Here is a 22,710-nt window from a genome sequence, read left to right on the forward strand (position 1 = left end):
CTCACTTTTGGCTTGTCCTAAAGAAAATGTTTATAAGATTATCACATTTAATTTTTTAGATTTGGTTTGCTGTTTTAACCTAGTGTAATTACACTGAAAATATGCTCAAAGTCTAGTGCCTTTTTCAATGTGGAAGACCACCTCAAACACTGCCTACATAGTATGATTATTCTTATGTAGCAATGTGTGTATAATAAACTCATGATTGAACAGGTATTTGTAAGGTATTACTAAAGTAATCTCATTGATTGTATGAGATACAATTGTGAATTAGCTGTTGAAAACGGTATTAAAACAAGTACTTACTCCCCAAAGGGGAAAAATGAGTTGTCTCTAGAGAGTTTGTTTATATTGAGAACTAAAACATACCCAGTTTTTTATGATAGCATAAATTTGTCAATAGTAAAAAAGCCAGACAGAGAAAGTGCATTGAAAGGGCAATATGCCCCTTTTAAGTAAGTCTGTGTTAATGAACAACCCTCACTACTTACTATCATTGCCTCCTGTGTACTATTTATATTTGTCTTGGTCATTGATCAGCTTGGGAACCTACTGAAGTCATTACATTACATTCAACTTGTATGTTTTCTTAGAAGGTCTCCATTTAATGTCTTATTGATGCACATTTCTTTACATTTTAAGTTTGATGCAAAATAAACATGATGGCAAAAAAACATTTCCGTTTTACTAAAACAAAAGAGGCTCTTATAGCTGTGATAGATGTTATCCTTTGGATATGTAATTTGTGATGATTAAGTACTTGTGAAACCTTCAATCTTACAATGCAAGCATCATTTTCAAGCCTTCCTGAGGTGTAGTGGGTGAATCGACGAACGCAGAAGACAGAAGGTGCCCATCTAACGATGTGATGGGCCCCACCCAGCCCATTCCAGACGGTTACCATGCTGAGGCCCTGGGGAGGCTGCACTTTGGTTGATCCCTCGAGCCAGCATCGCCACCATTGTGTGTGTTGATAAGCCAGGGAGGCCACAAATTGGCTGATCCCTAGAGCTAGCATTACACTTCATCCTTCAACACTGGTCCAATAACAAATCCACGTTACTTGACAGAGGAAAAGCACTGGAGGCTCATATCTTACTTCAATGTGTGCAGAAGTTGTAGCAAAGCTACGTCTTGCTTGGTCCCCACCACTACTATCTCATTTTATCTTGGTGAAAGCTGAGTCCAATATCATGAAGTAATCAAAATTAGAATCAGATGCACTTCATTAAAAACAGCAGAGGGTGTTTTTATGTACCAGAGCATATTTGCAGCATCACATTACAAAACAATGTATCTGCTTTTGTGTATTAATGAATAATGTTGAATGAAAAGTTTTTAGATTCATATATATATATATCTTTATGTGTGTTATTCCTTTGTTTTTCTTTGCATTCAAATGTGAATTATTATTATTTATTAGTATTTTATTCAGTCTAACAGTTATCCCCCAGCTATCAAACATAGCCATCCATATTTTGACATGATTACAAAATAGTATGTTATAAACGAGACAACCTGAATATTAACAGCATATATCATATATATTTTTAATTGATGTCTCCTGCTGCAAATTCACAGCCATGTAGGATCACTGTTTTATGGTTAAGTTTTTTTTTTTAAATATGTGACACGTATCCCGAGATGACTCTTGTATATCCTAAGAGACATGGTCAACTTAAGCAAAAGGACTGTCGCAGTTGCCTCATTCTATTGCCAGGCCATAGCCCCAATTCCAAGTGGTTTTGTGGTAAAAAAATGTTCATGGACAATCAATTCAATACATGATTTGACATGAACTTCAATTCTGCAGATGGATCTAGAAATAAAAAGTGTATTTCCATGGTTGTTTAGGTATTTAAGTGTAGTTTGTCCAGCCCATTCCTTTAATAATGTTTTTTTACACGTTTCTAAAAAGGTTCCACACTTTGATCCAGAACAGCAGCAATCTGGCATTAGCAACAGCACGTCTCGCTTTTTCCTCTTTCTTTAAGATCCATTGACTTAAAAGGCAAAGTGCATCACTATGAAGGCTTGAGTGTATAAAGAAAAGATAACGCTATACAATCTGTAAAAAAAGGCTTCTGAAGTTTGCCTTTAATAAGGATCATAAATTGTACTGAAAGAGGAAATAAAAACATGTAATATAAAGGTTTTTATAGTCTTATAATGTATGATGTTCCATGAACCAAATTTCCTCATATATTTGTCTGACCTTTTGAAGATGTCAGATATTGATTTAAACATGGCTATATTGTATTATACGCTATGGTACACAGAATTTATTCTCCATCAAATGCTTTAGGACAACTGAAGTGAAATGCATGACTGTTCCCAGGGGAGTCTACAGTCTGCGGCTGATGATCAGACACATACTTTTTCATAAAAAGGACAGTAATTATTTCCTCTTTCTACAGTAATATTAAGAGCATACCTACAAACTAACAATATTGCAAAAGCAAATGCTTATTTTCTTAGCTTGCTATCTAAAAAAGCATTTTCCATTTTTCCTGTTTTTTTCTGCAAACTCTGTGATCATTTGGCACTGCTACAGAAATTGGCTGCAGTACAAACACCACCCTGTGAAACAGCATCATTGCCAGAGTGTAACCCTATCCAGTATTCCTTGCTGTAAGCATATTGCAGCTTGAACTTTGACCTGAAGCCATTATCTAGGGACCTCTCCAGCCACACACTTCTCCACGGAGGCAAATAGGGGTTAATTCACTGGTGTTTAATGCAACTGCTTCTGTCTGTGGTTCATTAAAGCCCAGGCAAAGAACTGATGATCTGTCTGCAATGACTCAAGTGCACAGAGTCCACAGAGACTGGCACCAGTGGTGCAGTGTGCGTTAGTACTGGCAGTGTTTACTAGTCTCGGAGTAGATTAGTCTACAGCAGGGTGTAATCTGATGATGAGAGGCCTATCCCAAGGAACTTCTCTCCTCCTTGTTTTCTTTTGTCAAACAGCTCCAGTCTTAACATCGCTGTGGGCTACTAAATTATTAATTGTTGTTGGTCAACGTGCAACATTATTAAATAAAACTATAAATCGGTTAGTTTTTCTGATTATTCATTTACTATACACTGTTTTTCTTTATTTCTTTTTATGACTCAGTTGTAGATTTCTAGAACTGTTATTGTTAACAGTTAACAAAAATATTTACACATTGAAAGACAAATGCTTTCCAAATTATTTGTATTGGTCCATGTGGAATCCCAGACAATCCCAAAAATAACAAAGGACACACTGAAATGTGGCCCCAAACAAAGTAGTAGATAGCAAAATACTTGCTGTAATGGGTTAATACATACAAAAAGAAATATAAAAAATGAGAAACATTTATTCTAGAAGTCTTTTAAGTGTTTAATATATCTATGAATGGGTTACTAACAATCTGCAGAATAACCTAGTACTGTATATTAACACAATCATTTACAAGGAATAGAAAAATACATCCTAGTTATGCATTCAGCAGGACATGTAATTCTCAAACAAATTAAAGATAATGTTAATCATATTCATAGAATCTGTTGGAAACCAGTACATAGTAATTGCTACATTGTTGGCAGTCAATTAAAACTTTCAACTTTTTCATAGAATATTTTACCTGCATGACTGAATAAAAGGAGATAGCTTAAAACACGTTTTAATGTTATTAACATATGAAAAATATGTTTACATCACTTTAAATACCATTTCTGTTGCTTTAGCTTAAGAATGAAAGCACACAAATCAATCACTGGAAAAAAGATTTTGTTTCATTAGATACCAAAATCATTTTGCAACTGCTTATCTGTCTTGTTCATTATGTTATGAGACAGATAAGAACATGCATCAGCATTTGCTCTTTCCAGTGTAACCTTTTAAGATACCACATTACTTTCTGCTCCTTCCAAGTAAATTTTAATTTTTTTTCCCTTGCCTCGTTGTTTCCTGAGGTCAAGTTGGCTTAGCAAACCAGTTTGTGGGTGCTTGAGCCTCACAGACATTCATGCTGTAGTGCTTCAGAATAATGTGTACAGCTATGGCCAAAAGTTTAGCATCGGCTAGAATTTTCGGATTGAGATATAATTTTAAAAACATTATTTGAAATTGTTTACTGTAAGTTCTTTTGTTTGTTTTTATAAAGATTATTGGTCATGCTACCAGATATTGTATACTGTGGTCTTTGTCATATTAATTAGTGGCTAATGTTCACTACATGCTTGTATTTAACATGTTTTCTTGAACTTTCTTATATTAAGTGTAGGGTGCCAATACTTTTGTCTGTGACTCTATGTCACTTCCTCTATCAGAGCTACTGAGCTGAATCAAATTCTCTCAGTCCGTATTCCAAGTCAAAACTGATTTCATATAACTTTCAATTCCAGTAGCAGATGGAAGCAAGGCTTTAATTGTTACTAGGATACAGGCTTCATAAATAGCTACTTAAGCAATAGAACAGAAGAGGGCTTTACTGTCTGGTAAGGCCCACCTCGTGCCATTAAGTGCCTGCGCCTGCGCTTCAGTATGCCGCCTTGTGAGTATTTCCAATAACCTAAATGATAACAATAAAAAATCTTCTGCTAACATAGAGCTGTTCTTCAATTCAGGTACCTCGTACACAAAAGCAAACATGGTTTGTGAACTGCTTTTATCTACCTCTTAAAAAATGTAAAATATATCCTGGTATCTTTTTATTTTTTAATTAGGATTTTAGTGCACATTGGTGTATTTGTGTAAGTTTTAGTATTCAAGTTACCATTCGCTCATAAAATTCATTAGTGGAAGTAAAAGTTTTAGTCATTCAAACTATAGCCTACACGTGTTAATGCTGATAGTGCTGCTTGTTCAGTAACTTGTTCTCAGTGTGTTTCCGTGTGCATCCACTTGTTTGATTTCTACAACTTGTCCTTCAAACCAGAGAATAGTTGCTATTCCTGTTGTGGTTACTGTGTTGCTATACTATATTTAAATAGATCGACTGAACGTGTACGACCGTGAGGAGGCAGACTTAGTCTACATTGACAGACACCATTCAGAGGGTGGGTACAAGAACAGTGATTTTCTCTCATCAAACACAAAAAAGGTAAAATACATAAATGAATACTGTATTTATATATTTTCTGGTGGATTGGTTTGGAACAGATATTAAACATAGTTTAAACAATAACATTCGTGGTCCTTTACCAGAGATTAGGGGCCTTATATTGACCAATCAGGTTAAAGAAAATTCCCAATCCATTTTCTAATTGTAGAATAATGGTACTACCTTCAGATCTGATCTTTTTTTTACATAGACATGGTAACAACCTTCATTATCAGCGATTATGGATCTCACAGTATCTCACAAGTTGTCATAATCATTGTGAATTAGTATTTATCCTGCATAACAGCTCGATTGGTTCAATACTCTCAAAAGTGTATTCTGACTCAAGCACAACTTTAAAAGCTCAATCATAACCATTTTACCTCGTTATACAATCTTAAATCTCATACCTCAAATAATAGTTACACAGCAGTAATCATTGCCATAGCAACATCCTTTACAATTTAGCTGTTGGGCTTGCTTTTGTAAGCCAGTGTCCACATCAATAATTACCTGTTTAATCTTTAGAGAACTGAACATTGTCAGAAGGCATGCTCTGGGCTACCTTTTAGTAATGCGAGGATATCAAAAGCAAATTCAAGCTCTGCTCAAGCTATGTCATATAGAACCATAACATACAGTACTGTATACTGTAGTGGTCCCCGATAGCACTGTGTTACCCAGAATGTCCTAGTATCATTTGGCTTGTATTGCATAGCTTGTATAACACAACATGTTTGAAATTGTACTTGTAGAAGGATGCAGCAAGTTGAAACTAAAAACAAGGTGTCAATTAAACATATAAACGGACAGTGAGGACTTTCAGTCTAAGGAATTGACTACGTCAACATTCTGCTTAACTGTCAACCAAAATACACAACTTGCTCAATGAAATATGATTCAAGGAAAATATTTTCTTCAGAACTCCCACTCTGCAAGCAGTGTAGAACTCCAGTCTCTCGAACAGCAGATTGTACCAAAAATATGTTCTACTTATTTCACAATACATAATAAAAAATATTATAAATACCGGTATGTTAGATAGGAAGCTGAGTACAAGCTTTCCTAAATTAAAATATCAGAAACAGCCCAGCTTTATGTGACTCAACGGATCTGATGGTCAGTATGCACCTTTACTATGTACTGACATTTTGAAATTAGTGAGCAAAAGGAAATTATAGGTGCATAGGTTAGGAAGAATCCATCAAGTGTGCCCAGCTACAGCCAATCATGTTGGTGCTTACTGCATCACTATAACGACACAACAGAAAGAATATAAAGACAGAAAGGGTTTATTAGACAAACAAGGCATAATTTAGGAAGTGTTTCCTTGTTTTTTTAGAAAGTATGGGACACAGAAATCCTGATTATGCAAGCTGTACAATGACACCATTGTCTCCGCTCCTGCTGAATCTGATAAGCTAAAGTGTCCTCAGAGTCCTGTAAACTTTGTTAGGAGTGTAGTTTCTGGTAAACCCAAACTATAAAGATGAATCAGAAGTAAAAGTAAAGAATGAGGTCCATTCTTTATTTGTTTAAGCTACCTGTGGTTAATAACCTGCTGCAGTGTGGGCTGCTTTGCATTACTGAGTATGATTTATTGTCATGTTGTGATGTCAGCATAAAGATTAATCTGTTTGCAGATGCCCTAGCAGATGCTAGCTGCCTGAGCCCCCAAATAACAGAAACATGAGCGGGTTCTGATATATACAAACACAGTGGAACCACCGGAGACTGGAGAAGGTAAAGGAAATATAATATATAACAAACTGCCCAAGAGAGTGAGTCTGTTGTTGGGGACCATGGCTTTTCTCTCTGGCTTCTTAACAGATAGGCAGGGTTATTCAGTGGAATACTATAATCATTCTAAAAGAAATAAGATTAACTGAAATAGCTTGATTCATGTGTTTCATGAAAATCTCATACTTGCACACAAATGTATTCATATATTTCACAGACCCTGATTTGTGCCAATCTACCTTAACTAAGGTAACATTTGGTAGTCTATAATCTAATTGTGTACATCAGAATACATCAGACCACACAAGACTAAACATAATTTACAATAACCCATTATGTTAAGTTTTCTTGTACATGTTTTGGCCTATTTCCTCTGCTGGCCTATTTCCTCTACTACATACGGTACAGTACTAAATACCAACATAAATGGAAATTCTGAACATGAATAAATTCAAGGTTATGCATGTTCAAGTGTTGGTCCTATATCATTTGTACTTGAAGACGACGCCCTGCTCTTTATAAGTATGCATGGTTTCACAGAGATCCCCCAGGAGTATAACCTCCAAACCAACTGATACAATGAAATTACAGATATACACCACCGCCACCTTCTGGGCATTTAATACATAACAGCTCTCTTAAAATAAAGTATCTGAGTGGACAACAAAAGTCTAAAGTTCAAATGCCAGCATTTGTGTTTTAATTAAAATAAAGTAGTTTTTTGTTAAATTTATTGTAAAATGCAGTAGGAAGGTTGATAAATAACATTAACAAGTATTTAACTTCAGATGTATTGATTTGCATTGTTATGGAGCATGCTTCTATCTCCTTCACGTTCTCTCTCTCAGCCACTAATGTAACATTTGCATTATACAAAGCAAGCCAATCAATACTAATTCCTTCAGGAGCTTTTTGGCTCCTTCCCTGACTTTGCTTCATGCTGCCTATTCCATTTCACTTTTTTATGGGTTCTTACAGTGCACAGGTGATTAAGCATAGTTTCTGCATTACTATAGTGGCCTGTATGTTCTAATATTACTTACGTGTTTGTAAATACTGCGAATTCGTAGCATCCTAGAATATTTGCATGCGATGTACTAAACAGCTCTTTTTCATGAACTACCGTAATATCACTGCAAGTTTACGAACAGCATAAATTACTGTTCATTATACAGGAGAGATCAGAATTTGCATCACATTATATATAGATTTGCAACGCCGAAAGTCAAGATTTAGAACTTCCTTGTGGCAAAGATGAATGAATGGTATAGTGAACAGAAAGAAGATGTAAGCAGATATAACAGGATCGAGCTCTGGCTTCTGCAGACTCCGACCTTGATGCAACTATGACACCAGCCAAAAAGAAAAGGAAAACAAATTTCCACAAAGATGAAGTTGACCTGTTAGTCAAGTTAATTAAGAAATGTTATTTAACACTTTGCCGGGCCAAAAAAAACATTTAAAAAATGGCATGACCTTAGAGGACTACAAAAAAGAAAGCAGCATAAAAAAAAAAAAGACAGAACAAACTGAATGTGATGTGTTAAACGTAGCGCAGACCCTGGGCACAGCGAAAACAAACCAAAACATAGACCTAAAAGAAAGGGTCCCCAAAAACAGAAAGCATAAATAAAACTAAGCTTGTTTCTATATATGGAAAATATAATTGTCCCAATAAACTGTGGTGGATTTGAGTACCTGCAATTTGTGTGTGTCTCCTTCCTTCATTTTCCACGGTATGCTACAATATTAATTTGGAAACATAAATGCCAATAGTCATTATTATTTTTTGTTTATTTAGCAGACACCTTGTATATTTTAGTTGTGTAAAGGAGAAAAGTACAGTGCAGACAGTAGGCTTCTCAAGTAAATACTTTTTGTTGTATTTCAGTTGTCTATGCACTACATAATTAATTATTTAGAAGATTTCAGTTTGTGTTTAATTAAAGAAGTCTGCAATGATGTGTTTTTGTGTTTCCCTTCCACTATTAATGTGAAGTTTAAAATAAAGCATCTTAAAAGATAAAAGAAACCAAAACAAAATGTATTTATTGCCATTGTTATTTAATATAGACTATTAATAAATACTTTTTTTGGTTTATTTTTTATTTTAAGGTGCCATAAAAACTGCGCTTGGTTGTGCATTCGGGTGGCCGGAGAGAGGATACCCAGTGACGCTGGATAAAGACGTCAGTGCAAAGAAAGAGCAGGCAAGCATGGCTGAGTAAGACAGCCTGCCTTAAAAGAAACAAAAGAATAAAATAAATAATTACGTACCCGAGGGGACGTGTGTAGTTATACGGGGAACTCTGGCCACCCCAGTGTATAGAGATAGCTGAGCGTAGGTCGGAGGCCCGTATTGACCGGCTTAGCGGCAGTGGGGACACTGCTTAAGCAGCACTTATGTTTTGTAGTTTTATTACTGTGTTTTATTTTCCCTTTTTCTTTCGCCTTTTGTTTTCATTATTATTTTTAAGCACTTGTATGTGCACTGTACTGTATACCAGTATTGGTAAGCCCGTGGTCCTGTTTACTGTTGCCAGTATTCAAGGCCATGGACAACAGCACCTTCTGCGGGTAAAAATAAATCAGTGCGCCTGAGCGGCGTTACAAATAAAATTCTGTCTCCTCTGTGTCAGTGAATTGCCCACCATCCTTCCACAACCAACCCCTAAGGTAACATAATTTACAACAAAAATGTTTTATTGTTGAAAAAAACTCAACTTATAAGGGTAGAAAATACATTTGAGAAAAAATAGTTTTTTCTAACCCTACAGTCTCAAAATGAGTTTCATAAAGCACTTTTAAGAGACAGTCGTAAAAACAGCCATAAAATTATTGCCGGTGGGGTGCTAGGCTATAAAGGGCTTAGCACAATCTCAGCTACAGTGTATGATTTTTCGCCATTTCAATGATTCGCTTGTATAGTATATGTGAAAAGATTCTAGAAAAACTGTCATCCACATTTGTGTTTGTTAAAGTGCAGGACCTTCCTCTCACTCTTAATATCAGGTGTGTTTGACTGACAAAGCCATTACAACACCTGCTGAAACTTGCAGACTCCAGAGGGTACTCCAGGTAGAAAAGGTGTGAAGTACTATTATCTACCAGCTTTTCCATGTTATGACTGGCAGATTTCTATAAAACATAAATGACTGCTCATATTGCTCTAGAAAAAAATAAGTAGGGGAGCCATTCTGAAAACAACAAGAAAATCAATCTTCCATATGGGTTGCAGAGAAATCTTGGAGAGGAGAAAACATTAAATCAGTCCGGGAAGCTAACACAATTAAGACAGCAGCAGGGAAGTAGAATAATTACAGGACAAGAGATGAAGACGGGACCACAAGGTCATGTTTAAACAGTTTTGTCATGACCTGGTAGAATCTTATAATAATGACTGATAAGACTTGTTTTCATGTGAAATGTTACATGTTCAATTACAACTCTATGGGCTGTTTCAATGTGAGGGCAAAGTTTACGTTTCTAAATGAAAAAAAAAAACATTATAAAACTAACAAGAAACAACTCAAAACAATAGTAAAAGTTGTTTCCTGTAGCTACGTTATTTCTTGTAAATATGGTTATGCAGAAAGAATAAGGTTGAACACTGCACTGCTTTCATAATGGAGCCCTTACTTTCTGTACCATACTTTCTGTACCACACTTGAATCTATCTTTTCTTATTGTTAGCTTTTTGTCTACCTTCATGGTTAGCTTTTGACTAATTACATTTGCAATTCATTCCCCTTACATTTGAATGTAAATTCATTATTACTAAATAAAAGCATGGTTGATGTGCATTTTCATGGATACATTAAGTTTGAAAATATATCAAAAACAGGGAGTTATATTAATTGCTTTTTAAAAATGAAAACGCATCATAGCACATACAAATACATATTTAGTTATTAATGATAACAGTGGAACCTAGAACATCGTGGGAGGATTGCAAGGTACCACATACTTAGACCATAATCTTGATACTAAATTCGGATCTGGTTTAACCCCAGTGAAACTATTAAATTGGTCTAAATTAAACTCTATTTCAACGCACCAAACACTTAAACCAATTAATTGGTTTAACAAGACCCATTTAGTGGTTTATTTTAAGCCCATTATAAACCAGCTCTATTAAAGACTAATGCCGCAAATGAATCTTTCCTTGGAAATTCATCTACACAGGAATTATGTTGTATCTTGTAATATTGACTATGCCTATATGAAATAAAATGTAATATAGCTTTTACATGACTATATTGTACATTTTTAAACAGTTTAGCAGCAATGTCTCTGTGGCAATGTGCCCCGTCCCTGTGTGCATTTGTATGTTGCGTGCGTGTGTTAATGTTGGTGTATAGATTGGTACACGGGATATAAACGGGTCTGTGTTTCACGTGTATTTAAAGTGTAGATTTGTATTTAGGCACGAGGAGAGCACAAATCACTTCACGTGCTGGTTAAATGTAATATGTGAGCACGGGGTTGCACAGAATTAATTCACGTGCTGGGATTCAAGTGAATAATTAATTAGTAATTGAATCCCAGCACAATAGTATATATAGACGCACATTTCGTTCAGTCAGGGTTAGGTGTTTGGTGAGTGGAGAACGGGATTGGAGACGGAGGTAAATGTTAGGAAAAAGAATAATAATAAGAAGAGTAATAGTTAACGTGTTTTCACTCACCGTGTTTGTTCGTCTGTCTGTCCTGCACCGTCTGTTTAGTGTTTAGTCGTTTTGTATGTCTGTTTATTTTGGCGCAAGTGCCGTGTCCTGTTTTGTGCTGTTTACAACCATTTTATTTGTTAATAAACGCTGAGTGCAGCCATTGCACTCAGCTCATCACAACCACTGTCTTTGTTTGGATTCCTTTCTGGTCTGACGCAACCCACTCTGGCCGTCTTTGTGACACGTGGTGTCATCGTGGGATAGCCGCGCCTCCAAGCGTCAGACCAGGAGGGGTTTTGTTTAAAAAAAAAAAAAAAAAAAAAAATATATATATATATATAATGGCAGAAGACGCCACAAAATGGCGGGACTGGTTCCTGGAGAATGCTGGGCTGGAGGCCCAGGCTCTGCCCATAGTCGTTCGGGCCCTGTGGATGATGGACAGTGAGAGATGGGAGGCCTATCAGCAGGAACACACCCCAAACACCTTGGAGGAAGGTGTGGAGTTTCTCCTCAGCTACCTGGAGGCAACGATAAACGGAACAGCAGCCCAGGTAGCAGGACCACCAGCAGAGGAGTACCTGCTGTCCCCATCTCCACCAGCAGAGGGTGAATGCCTGCTGGTTTTGCCTCCACAGCCCAAGCGGGAGACAGATAAAGAGGTGAAGGACAGGGAGGAGGAGTGCCGCCTAAGGGCCAGGCATCCACGGCGATGTAACAAGCCATCGTCGGGGTGCCTCCTCTGCGACCAGGATCACCTGTTCGCCCACTGTCCCTTCCGCAGTTATGGGGAGGAGCCTGAGCGTCCACAGCCCAAGCGGGAGGAGCCTGAGCGTCCACAGCCCAAGCGGGAGGAGCCTGAGCGTCCACAGCCCAAATGGGAGGAGCCTGAGCGTCCACAGCCCAAATGGGAGGAGCCTGAGCGTCCACAGCCCAAATGGGAGGAGCCTGAGCGTCCACAGCCCAAATGGGAGGAGCCTGAGCGTCCACAGCCCGAGCGGGAGGAGCCTGAGCGTCCACAGCCCAAATGGGAGGAGCCTGAGCGTCCACAGCCCAAGCGGGAGGAGCCCGAACGTCCTACGCCTGAGTGGGAGGAGCCCGAACGTCCTACGCCTGAGTGGGAGGAGCCCGAACGTCCTACGCCTGAGTGGGAGGAGCCCGAACGTCCTACGCCTGAGTGGGGGGAGCCCGAACGTCCACAGCCCAAAAGGGAGGAGTCGGTGCGTCCACAGCCCAAAAGGGAGGAGTCGGTGCGTCCACAGCCCAAAAGGGAGGAGTCGGTGCGTCCACAGCCCAAAAAGAGGGAAGTCGGGGCTTCCACAGCCGTAGGACCCAAGCTGCCAGCAGAGGGAGAATGCCTGCTGGTCCCACCTCCACCAGCAGAGGGTGAATACCTGCTGGTGCCGTCCCAAGAGCCAGAAGGGGAGGAGTTACAGGCTCAACCCCCTGAAAATTTTTGGGGGGGAGAAGGGCAGGATGCTGGTGTCCCCCAGCAGCCTCTAGCTATGCTGCTGAAGGCAGCACGGCGCGCACATGCCCAGCCGCCACAGCAGAGGGAGCCAGCACCGCCACAGCCTCCCTCTGAGTGGCCAGCATCAGCCCCATCGCCTCTACCTCCGCCACCTCCACCGCAGTGGGAGGACTGCTTGCCCCTCCCACCTCCACCAGCAGAGGGTGAATACCTGCTGGTTCCACCTCCACCGCAGTGGGAGGACTGCTTGCCCCTCCCACCTCCACCAGCAGAGGGTGAATACCTGCTGGTCCCACCTCCACCAGCAGAGGGTGAATGCCTGCTGGTTCCACCTCCACCAGCAGAGGGTGAATGCCTGCTGGTTCCACCACCGCCAGGAGCAGAGGAGCTGGAGCTGCCTCTGCCTCCACCACCGCCAGGAGCAGAGGAGCTGGAGCTGCCTCTGCCTCCGCCACCGCCCGGAGCAGAGGAGCAGGAGCTGCCTCTGCTGCCCGTACCTCCGCAGGGAGTACGGTGGCCGGAGCCCCAGAAAGGGGAGCTGCCGGCCACGAAGGGGGAGGAGGTCTGGAGACCACCAACCCCAGCAGCAGTTTCGCTGCCGGAGATCGTGGGGGAGGTCCGGAGACCTGCTCCCACTGCAGCTTCTTCGCTGCCGGCAGTACTGTGGTCGGAGCCCCACCAAAGGGAGCTACCGGCTACAAAGAAGGGGGACGAGGTCTGGAGACCACTGTCCCCAGCAGCAGTTTCGCTGCAGGAGTTCTTGTGGCCGGAGCCCCACAGGAGGGAGCTGCCGGCTACGAAGAAGGGGGAGGTCGGGGGACCACCTGCCCCCGCAGCTTTTTCGCTGCAGGACGGGACCAACAGGCTGTCAGCCGTGCCACTACCGGCAGGGGTGCTGACAGCATGGCCAGCCATGGGCCCACTGAAGCCTCCCTTCCCAGCCCGAGACTTTGTCCTGGACTGCTGGGTTTTTAAGGGGGGAGGTGGCCGTTGAGGCCATGTGTGCTGCGCACAAGGGGGGGTATATGTGGCAATGTGCCCCGTCCCTGTGTGCATTTGTATGTTGCGTGCGTGTGTTAATGTTGGTGTATAGATTGGTACACGGGATATAAACGGGTCTGTGTTTCACGTGTATTTAAAGTGTAGATTTGTATTTAGGCACGAGGAGAGCACAAATCACTTCACGTGCTGGTTAAATGTAATATGTGAGCACGGGGTTGCACAGAATTAATTCACGTGCTGGGATTCAAGTGAATAATTAATTAGTAATTGAATCCCAGCACAATAGTATATATAGACGCACATTTCGTTCAGTCAGGGTTAGGTGTTCGGTGAGTGGAGAACGGGATTGGAGACGGAGGTAAATGTTAGGAAAAAGAATAATAATAAGAAGAGTAATAGTTAACGTGTTTTCACTCACCGTGTTTGTTCGTCTGTCTGTCCTGCACCGTCTGTTTAGTGTTTAGTCGTTTTGTATGTCTGTTTATTTTGGCGCAAGTGCCGTGTCCTGTTTTGTGCTGTTTACAACCATTTTATTTGTTAATAAACGCTGAGTGCAGCCATTGCACTCAGCTCATCACAACCACTGTCTTTGTTTGGATTCCTTTCTGGTCTGACGCAACCCACTCTGGCCGTCTTTGTGACAGTCTCTCAAACGAATGGGGAACTTCGGCACAGAAAAAAAATGTTCCTTGTGGAGTGCTAACTTTTGACAAAAGGTACCTAATTTGGAATACGTTGTTGGAATGCTGATTCGAGTATCTGCAAATTGTGTTTGTCTCATTCCTTCATTTTCCACGGTACGCTACAATATTAGTATTAATTTGGAAACATAAATACCAATAGTCGTTATAAGGCGAAACACAAATAACGTGGTCACCAATCATGGAGCCCGACAACCGCGTTATAACAGGGTAGCACTGTATAACTCCTTTCACAAAAATCTAATTTTCTCCACAATATAAAAATCTAAAATTAAATAATTAAGGCACAGCTTGAGCTGTAGTACCTATTGTTTGTAAAACCAATTAAACAATAATTTATATCAACATTTTTTTAAACCTACATTTTGTATATAAAATAAAAATGGCAAATGAATATGTTTTATGAACATCTTATCTGACGTTGTATTCTATTTATATATCGGTGAGTATATTTCTAAATGGAAATACTGTCCCTTCAAAGGTAGAAAACCTGAGTTAAACTGACTGCTACATAGTTTATATTAGACTGAAAAAAGTATTTTGACACCTTGTGGTCTAAATCGGGACATTGTGATTGAGTTCATAGACTGGGCTTTTTTAAGACTTGTTTTAAGGCTTAAATCTCAGTTAAACTGGTTTGAATGGAATGCTGAAATCTTATGTCTGATCGAGGGAATTTAAGCATGTCAGATATTCAAAATTGAAGTTTGTGATGGCAAATGTAGAAAATGCCTTAAGTGGATTTGAGGAAAATTGCATAGCACTTAAATTCATTTTACAACACAGTCATGAAAATATGTACTGCGGTCTTTATTAATTTAATGGCTAGACTGCCTGATAGCTTATCCCTTAACCATCCTGTTTTTATTACTTGTTATATTCCATAAGAAGAAATCCTAACTTCTGTAATTTCCGTTAATGGCTGTAAAAATATCTCTGAAAACTATTATGTTATAACATTTTTACTTCTGGATATGCTTTATAAAAACCCACATTCTTGTCATAGCTCCCCTCCTAATTTCATATTTCTTACATTAGTATTTATGGTAGGGGTGGGCTGATACGCACACTCGTAATTGCCTGTAAGAAGCAGTTGATTTTAAAACAAGAAAAGCTATCCTTGCCTCACCTTTACCACTGAGTACCAATTAATGACAATGTGAGGGAGGAGACCCTCACATTTGTCTCCGTATGTATCTGGACATTTTCTGCAAATTGTTTTTAATTGTTTGTGTATTGTGTTGCTGAACCTTGGGTCTAGTAATGAAAATAATAAAAACAAAATTCGCTTACCTGGGGTATCAGGACTGGAGGCCTGTGGTTGGGAGTGTCCTGAAAAACAAAAGAGAGGTTAATCAAGAGTGCTGTTTAGACAGTTGGTTTGGAAGGGTGCACACTTCCAGAACAATGTATTGCAGTACTATTGTTAAGCTAAAATGAACAACAGTTATTTTAATATGCATGTTTTTTGATATGCAATGGTTTAGGTAACCTGAGTTGGGTGTGGTGGTATGGTCCTCCATCTTGACAGGAAGTGGGGAACCAGCCATGTTGGTGAGGGAAGCTTTTATTGACTTCCCTGGGTACTGACTTCCTGTAGCAGGGCAGTACCTGTAGAAGATATTGAAAGGGGGGATAGTTGATTTTAATTAAGTTTCCCTCTGTTTGTTTTAAAGCATAGTATTAATGCATGTGTTAGATTAATGTTTAGTATATATACATATTCATTGATTTTGTTTCTTTTTGAATACTTTATTTATTCTTGATAATTGTTTGCTGTTTTGTTCTTATATAACCACCTGCATAATGGTTTATTCTTGGGGGAGGGGTAGGCCTGGAAAGGTATAAAGGCTGTCATTTGGTTCAGTCAGGATCTTCCTTTTGTGTAGATCAGAGAGCAGTTTTGCAGCTCTATGGTTGGACTCATTTATTGAAGTCAGTACCTGTGACTAGGTGACTGTAAATAGTTATTTTTGGTTTCCACTTTTTCTTTCTTCAAGTTGTTTGATATTTGGTTCAATTAGCTTTTTGTTTAATTATTGTTCTTAAATAAAAATAATTGGTTTTACACCAAACTTCTCTGTGCTCTGCGTGCTTCCCTGCGAATCAACACCAGCCGCTGGCTGCACTCTCCAACAGACAATTAAAAGTTTCAAAAGCCAATTGGAAGCTAATTTACTCTTATTTAAATTACACGTTGATACCTATGCATGGAATACTTGGAATTTGGTTTGTGTACTGTATTATGGATAAAGATTAATGTCCATAAACAAATGATAATCAACTATGCTTTTCTGATGACCATCCAACACCTAAACCTATGAGAAAAAAAAAACAAAAAACACGGGTCGAGGTTTCATGTTTTGGCTTCGTGCACACCCCATGTTATGATATTTTAGCCTTTACTGATACAGTCAGCAGACTGCATTTCTTCCACTTAATGCACTGAGATAGTGCCACTTCTTTTTCCCACATTTGTTCTACAAGGTTGGCACTTCTTCTTCTGCAATTAACAGCTTGGGCAGGATTTATAGAGAATCAAGGGAATTAAGCACCAGCTGACAGCCTAAGAGAAAAAAACAGACTCCACCAGCTCAAGTAAATAGAGTAATAAATATAGTTCCTAAGTTAATAATTATGAATAATTGGAACTTTAAATAAATAAAACCTTTATTTTTTCATAGAACACTTATAACAGCATATTTTCCACTATTGGTGGTATCCATCAGGAAACAGTCCTGGAATTTGTGTGGTTTTACCAGTGATTTATTTTGTTTGGTTATGTCCTAATACATGGTTTATAACAGCATTAATGGGTTTTTATAAAGCAGTGCGCCCCAAGGGCACAGTGAAGTGAAAGGAAGCCTGATGGATGACAAAGTAAAAAGATGAGAATTGAATTGTTCTTTAATTGGTCCAGAAGCAGCACAATCAAAGAAAGATCCGGATTCCACCATTTTACAAGATCAAAATCTAATCAGTTTATACTACAGACAAATGTAGTTCTTAATTTAGCTGTGTTGTACTTTGTTAGTTAGTTGTTTTGTTGTTCTCATGTCTGCTTTGATATAGTGCTTCTTTTGGTTTGCAAGTCTAACGGGCAGTGATAGCCTAGCTGTTTTGCATTGTGGTTTAGAGGCTCGCCTGCGGTGCTCGGGCTCGCTGGCTTGCACCCAGCATCCATCCTGTTACACAAGGCGGAATAAGTTATTATTATTGCCTGATAACAGCATGTGCCCCCACAGACCCGGGATAGCGGTAACATACATGTAATAATGGAGGAGGCTGTGTGGTCCAGTGTTTAAAGAAAAGGGCTTATAACCAGGAGGTCTCTGGTTCAAATCCCACCTCAGCCACTGACTCATTGTGTGACTCTGAGCAAGTCACTTAACCTCCTTGTGCTCCGTCTTTCGGGTGAGACGTAATTGTAAGTGACTCTGCAGCTGATGCATAGTTCACACACCCTAGTCTCTGTAAGTCACCTTGGATAAAGGCGTCTGCTAAATTATCAAATAATAATAATAAGGAATGGTTTACCTTTTATATAGCAAGTGATCATTAGAGCAAACTTTCGAAAGTGTTGTCTTTTCAAACCTATGTTATGCTTTGTTGATTTGTGGTAAAATGAGGGAATATTAGCCATATTATATTACAATAGGAAACTGAGTGATGGTTGGGGCATGGAACCCTACTTTTGAGCACAGGTTCCTTATATAAAGACAAGTATGTCCCTTACTGCAGGTGTAAAACATTAATAATTATGGTGCTCAACATGAACAAATCTGAGCACTCACTGTAGCACTGCAACAGCAGGATAAGCACAGATTATTTCAAGGTTCCTGCTGTGCCAGCAGCTATAGCTTCATGGTTTTGTTTTTAGAATACTAATGGATAAAGCAGCTTTTGTTATGCAGGACTGTATACGAGTACATAGAAACCCTAGAAGGAAAATATATAACTTGTGCTAATGGAAATAGGATACCTCTCTCAGGAATTTGATTGCCTTTGTTGATGAACCTGAAAAATTCTGCTCTGTATCTTTTTAAATAAAGATTACTGAAAAGAATGTACATATAAAAAGACTACAGTATATATCTATCTATCTATCTATCTATCTATCTATCTATCTATATATATATATATATATATATATATATATATATATACTGTACATACAGTACACAGCATCCTATTGGTTTGTGGTGCTTGGAGGTGGGCAGGGTCCCCAACTTTGGGGGGGGTGGGGGGTGAGGGGGGGTTGGTTCATTTCTTACCTGCTGTGTTGGCGTGGGATAGGAATGTAAAAAAAATAGTTCAATGTTTTAAAACACATGGTTCTGAATTGAGAAATGTAGCTCCATATTAAAATCCTTTAGAAAACGAGATGCCTGTAGGTAGAGATCCACATTGGAATATGCTTATCTTTAGGATTGGTATGCAGTAGCCACGTACATGATGGATCTGAATGGGTAACACAGAAAGAAATGCATAGCCATGAAGGATGATGGTTATTAACCCCAGACATCAAATAAAAACAGAATTCTATAGATCTTACTCAACCTTAATCTTTGAAAATCTGTTAATTTATTAAATTCATGGCAACTATCATAGCAAAATAACTTACACTCATGCATTAATTACATGCATATCTTTTAGCCTGCAGCTTAAAAATGATACATAACATATGGATTTAATACATCTTAGGGCATGGATACAGGTGAAGGTTTTCAATTGCATTGGAGAACAATCCACTAACATGAGATGAGATTTGTTCCTGTTTCCATACATGTCTAAGGGCATTAAAAAAATATTGTAAAGATGTTCTCAAATAATATAGATTTTTTTTTTTTACATTTATTCAACAAAACATTAGGTTACGGATGTAACCCTGGTTCCCTGAAAGAGAAGACGACCACCAATGATACTCTTGGGATATTGCCTTCCTTTGGTAGGAATTTCTGAGCATTTTATATCAAAGCTGCCGATAGGCCCATCTGCGGAGTGACGTCCCTGGTCCCACCTCCCGAAGGATCAAATAATCACTGCGCTGAATGCTTGTCCTCTTTTTGCTTTGAAGCTGCTTAAGCGACTGAAGCAGCCTCGCTGGTTGGTGGTCGTCTTCTCTTTCAGTGACGTTCCCTTTCAATTCGAAGATGACCACCAACGATACTTTTGGGAAAGTATACCAAAGCCGTCGCGAGGGAGTGTGAGCGGACAGCTAATGAGGGATATCTCAACCACGCACAACCAATAAGGTCAGCGGTGGGAGCTTGCCACCTCAAGGACCCTTGTGCCCAATGAAGGCACTGAGGGATTGTGGCAAAGTGGTTAACAGTGTGCAGGTGCAGGTGATCAATAAACAGACAGACGATTATAATCCAGGTGCAATATTGTTTAATGGTTTGTAATCCAGTTGCCTGATGGCATAACAATAGTAAATAATAAACAATGTTGACAGGCAATATAGTGGCGTGTAATGCTCTGTTTAAATTCACGGTTAAAATAACAGACAGTATTTTTAGACAAGACAAAACAAACAAAACACTCACGATATATATTTCACAATGGTCAATACAGGTTCGTCCGGGTTGTTTCTTTAACCAAACGAAGGAACAGATTACGTCGCTTCGTCCCCTTTTTGTACCGTTATACATGACCCCTTGGTAAACGATTGTAGATGCTCCTCCAATCCGTGGCTGCCACATTTCCCTTCAGGGTTGATGCATTAGTGCACCGAAGCTCCGCCCCCTTTCCAGATGACCGACTTCCTTTTAACCCTGGGAATAAATTGTCAGGCCAAACAGTCCAGGGTACTCTGTTCCCATTGCTTAGCGCCCTCACAGGTCAGGAGGGGGATTTACCACCAAGAATAATTGTCTTTCTGTCACAGGGATCTACCACATTAACGAGGTAGAACCTGGTAAAGGTATGTGGCGTAGTCCAGCTAGCCGCAGTACAAATCTCGGACAGTGAGGCTCCTCTAAGGAGGGCCCAAGATGTGGCCACCCCTCTGGTAGAGTGTGCAGCTACCCGCCCAGGCAGGGGCAAGCTGGCATTATTTTACGCAGTCGAGACTGTGTCCGCAATCCAGTGCAACTGTCGCTGCTTGGAGAGAGCCTGTCCCAGGGTCTGTGTACCATGACAGATAAAGAGTTGGTCAGAATGACGCAAAGCTCTGGTCTGCTCAACATAACATCTCAATGCCCGCACTGGGCAGAGGGAATTCAAGCGCCTATTACAAAAAAAAACACAGACAGGGAAGACAACTGAGGTCAACACACGCTGGTAACAGTAATACACTGTAACAAGAGAAGTACTTTTTTTCTTTTAACTGCTATGCACACAGACACACTATAAGTAAGTGGTCAGCGGACTCACTCTACAGCGGGGACACGGCAGCCGAGCCCAGATGGAGGATCATGCAGATACCTTCCCTCTTAGCTGCATTTACAGTAGTAGAGTTAGTAAGAGGTCTACGACGCAAGCAAAGCAGAATGCAGAAATTTTAGAAGAAGAAGAAGCTCAGTAGTGTGGAGCAGCTGATTCAGGGGAAGTGGCAATCCAACCTACAGCGAATTAATTGCAGGGGAATTACAGGTATCAGTGAGAGCTCTTTGAAAGACTCGACTCAACACTAGGTTAGTTCCTTACCGTTGGTGAGCAAAAAGAGGACGAGCATTCTGCGCAGTGACTATGATCCCTCGGGAGGCGGGACAAGGGACATCACTCCGCAGATGGGCCTATCGGCGGCTTTGATATAAAATGCTCCGAAATTCCTACCAAAGGCAGGCAACATCCCAGAAGTATCGCTGGTGGTCGTCTTCGAATTGAAAGGGAACTAACAGTCGCTAATGAAGTAGAACAACCCCATCAGCATTATACAACAATATCAGTGACATAACTTATGGTATGAACATTATAACGATTCAAATTAGTTTTGCATTTTTGTACCACAATATTTGATCTTGTAAAAAATGTATATTATTTAAAAAATAATTGCATTTAGTTTTCTTATATTTATGCACTGTGGTAAATTATATCAGCATATCAGATATCTAATGTACTCTTAACTATTCATGGATGCAGGTTATGATTACTGTGGAGATTTACTACAAAGCCACTTTCATGCAAGATGATTTTGGTCTGCTGTAAATCATTAAAATCAAGCTTTCATGGTGGATTGCAAAAAGGAAGGCTGAACACACACCAACACCACAAAAAAAGTTTCCATAGTAATCCTATGTCAGCGTAAAAAAGTCTAAAATGCAACTCCACAGATAGAGGTTGAGGGTATCTGTTATGATAAATAGGCCTAAATTGCTGAGCTATATTCCATGTGCTGTGCAGATCTCTGTTTATCCTATCGGTGGAATGGAGAAAAGGGATCTAATCCAGGCTCTTGTCCCTCAGCCCCCAAAGTATCTGCAAAGTACAGTTAAGCATAGCTTACAGTTAAATCTCCCATCTGCTGTATTATAATTCATGTTGCCCAGAAACACAATGAGAATATGTGCATTTATTGGAAGCACAAAAACAGGATGGTTAGTGGTTGTTTCTTGGTCACTTTGCGCTAATGATTAGGAAAAATATCTTGACAAGCAGAGGAACCTAAGGATGTGCAATATGATTTTATGAGTGCCACAACAGGCAACTACCAGAATTGAATGGGTACCTGTAATGCAGATAGCTTGATACCTATTCAGTACTCTGCTTCATGAGTGAGATGTAGAGTGTAATGTGTCAGCAAGAGGTGCTAGGGTGAAACCTGTTCGGTCTTTAAAAAAAAAAAAGTGCACTAAAATATATAGTAATGTGTTAAATAAATTAAGGCTATAATCAAATAGCTTAGAGTACAAGACAGAAGTAATCCAATAGTATTATATTATACTGCCAAAGAAGTGTAATATAATTCTATGTGGCTTTGTATCATTTCTGAGATGTAGCAGGTATATTTTGTAGTATTAGTTTAGATTTTTTTGTAGTTTACATGACTGGTTTCATAGACCTAGATTAGCACTACTCCAGAATTAGTTTTAGTCAGTGTTTGAGAAAGC

General features: G+C 39.5%; 1 protein-coding gene and 1 long non-coding RNA gene across 9 annotated transcripts in view; one reads left to right on the forward strand and one right to left on the reverse strand.

The window, feature by feature from the left end:
* Window positions 1-16,339, reverse strand: part of LOC131737746 (uncharacterized) — a 66,029-nt gene extending 49,690 nt beyond the window's left edge. The window contains exons 1-2 of the long non-coding RNA XR_009329340.1: window positions 16,149-16,339; window positions 15,950-15,988 (exon numbers count right to left, since the gene is read on the reverse strand). This is a non-coding gene — a long non-coding RNA (uncharacterized LOC131737746). The remainder of the gene's footprint in view (window positions 1-15,949; window positions 15,989-16,148) is intronic.
* Window positions 1-22,710, forward strand: part of LOC117972773 (roundabout homolog 2-like) — a 722,560-nt gene that overhangs the window by 18,894 nt on the left and 680,956 nt on the right. The window lies entirely within an intron of this gene.

Source organism: Acipenser ruthenus, chromosome 8, assembly GCF_902713425.1.
Source record: "Acipenser ruthenus chromosome 8, fAciRut3.2 maternal haplotype, whole genome shotgun sequence".
In the NCBI taxonomy this organism is placed as follows: Eukaryota; Metazoa; Chordata; class Actinopteri; order Acipenseriformes; family Acipenseridae; genus Acipenser; species Acipenser ruthenus.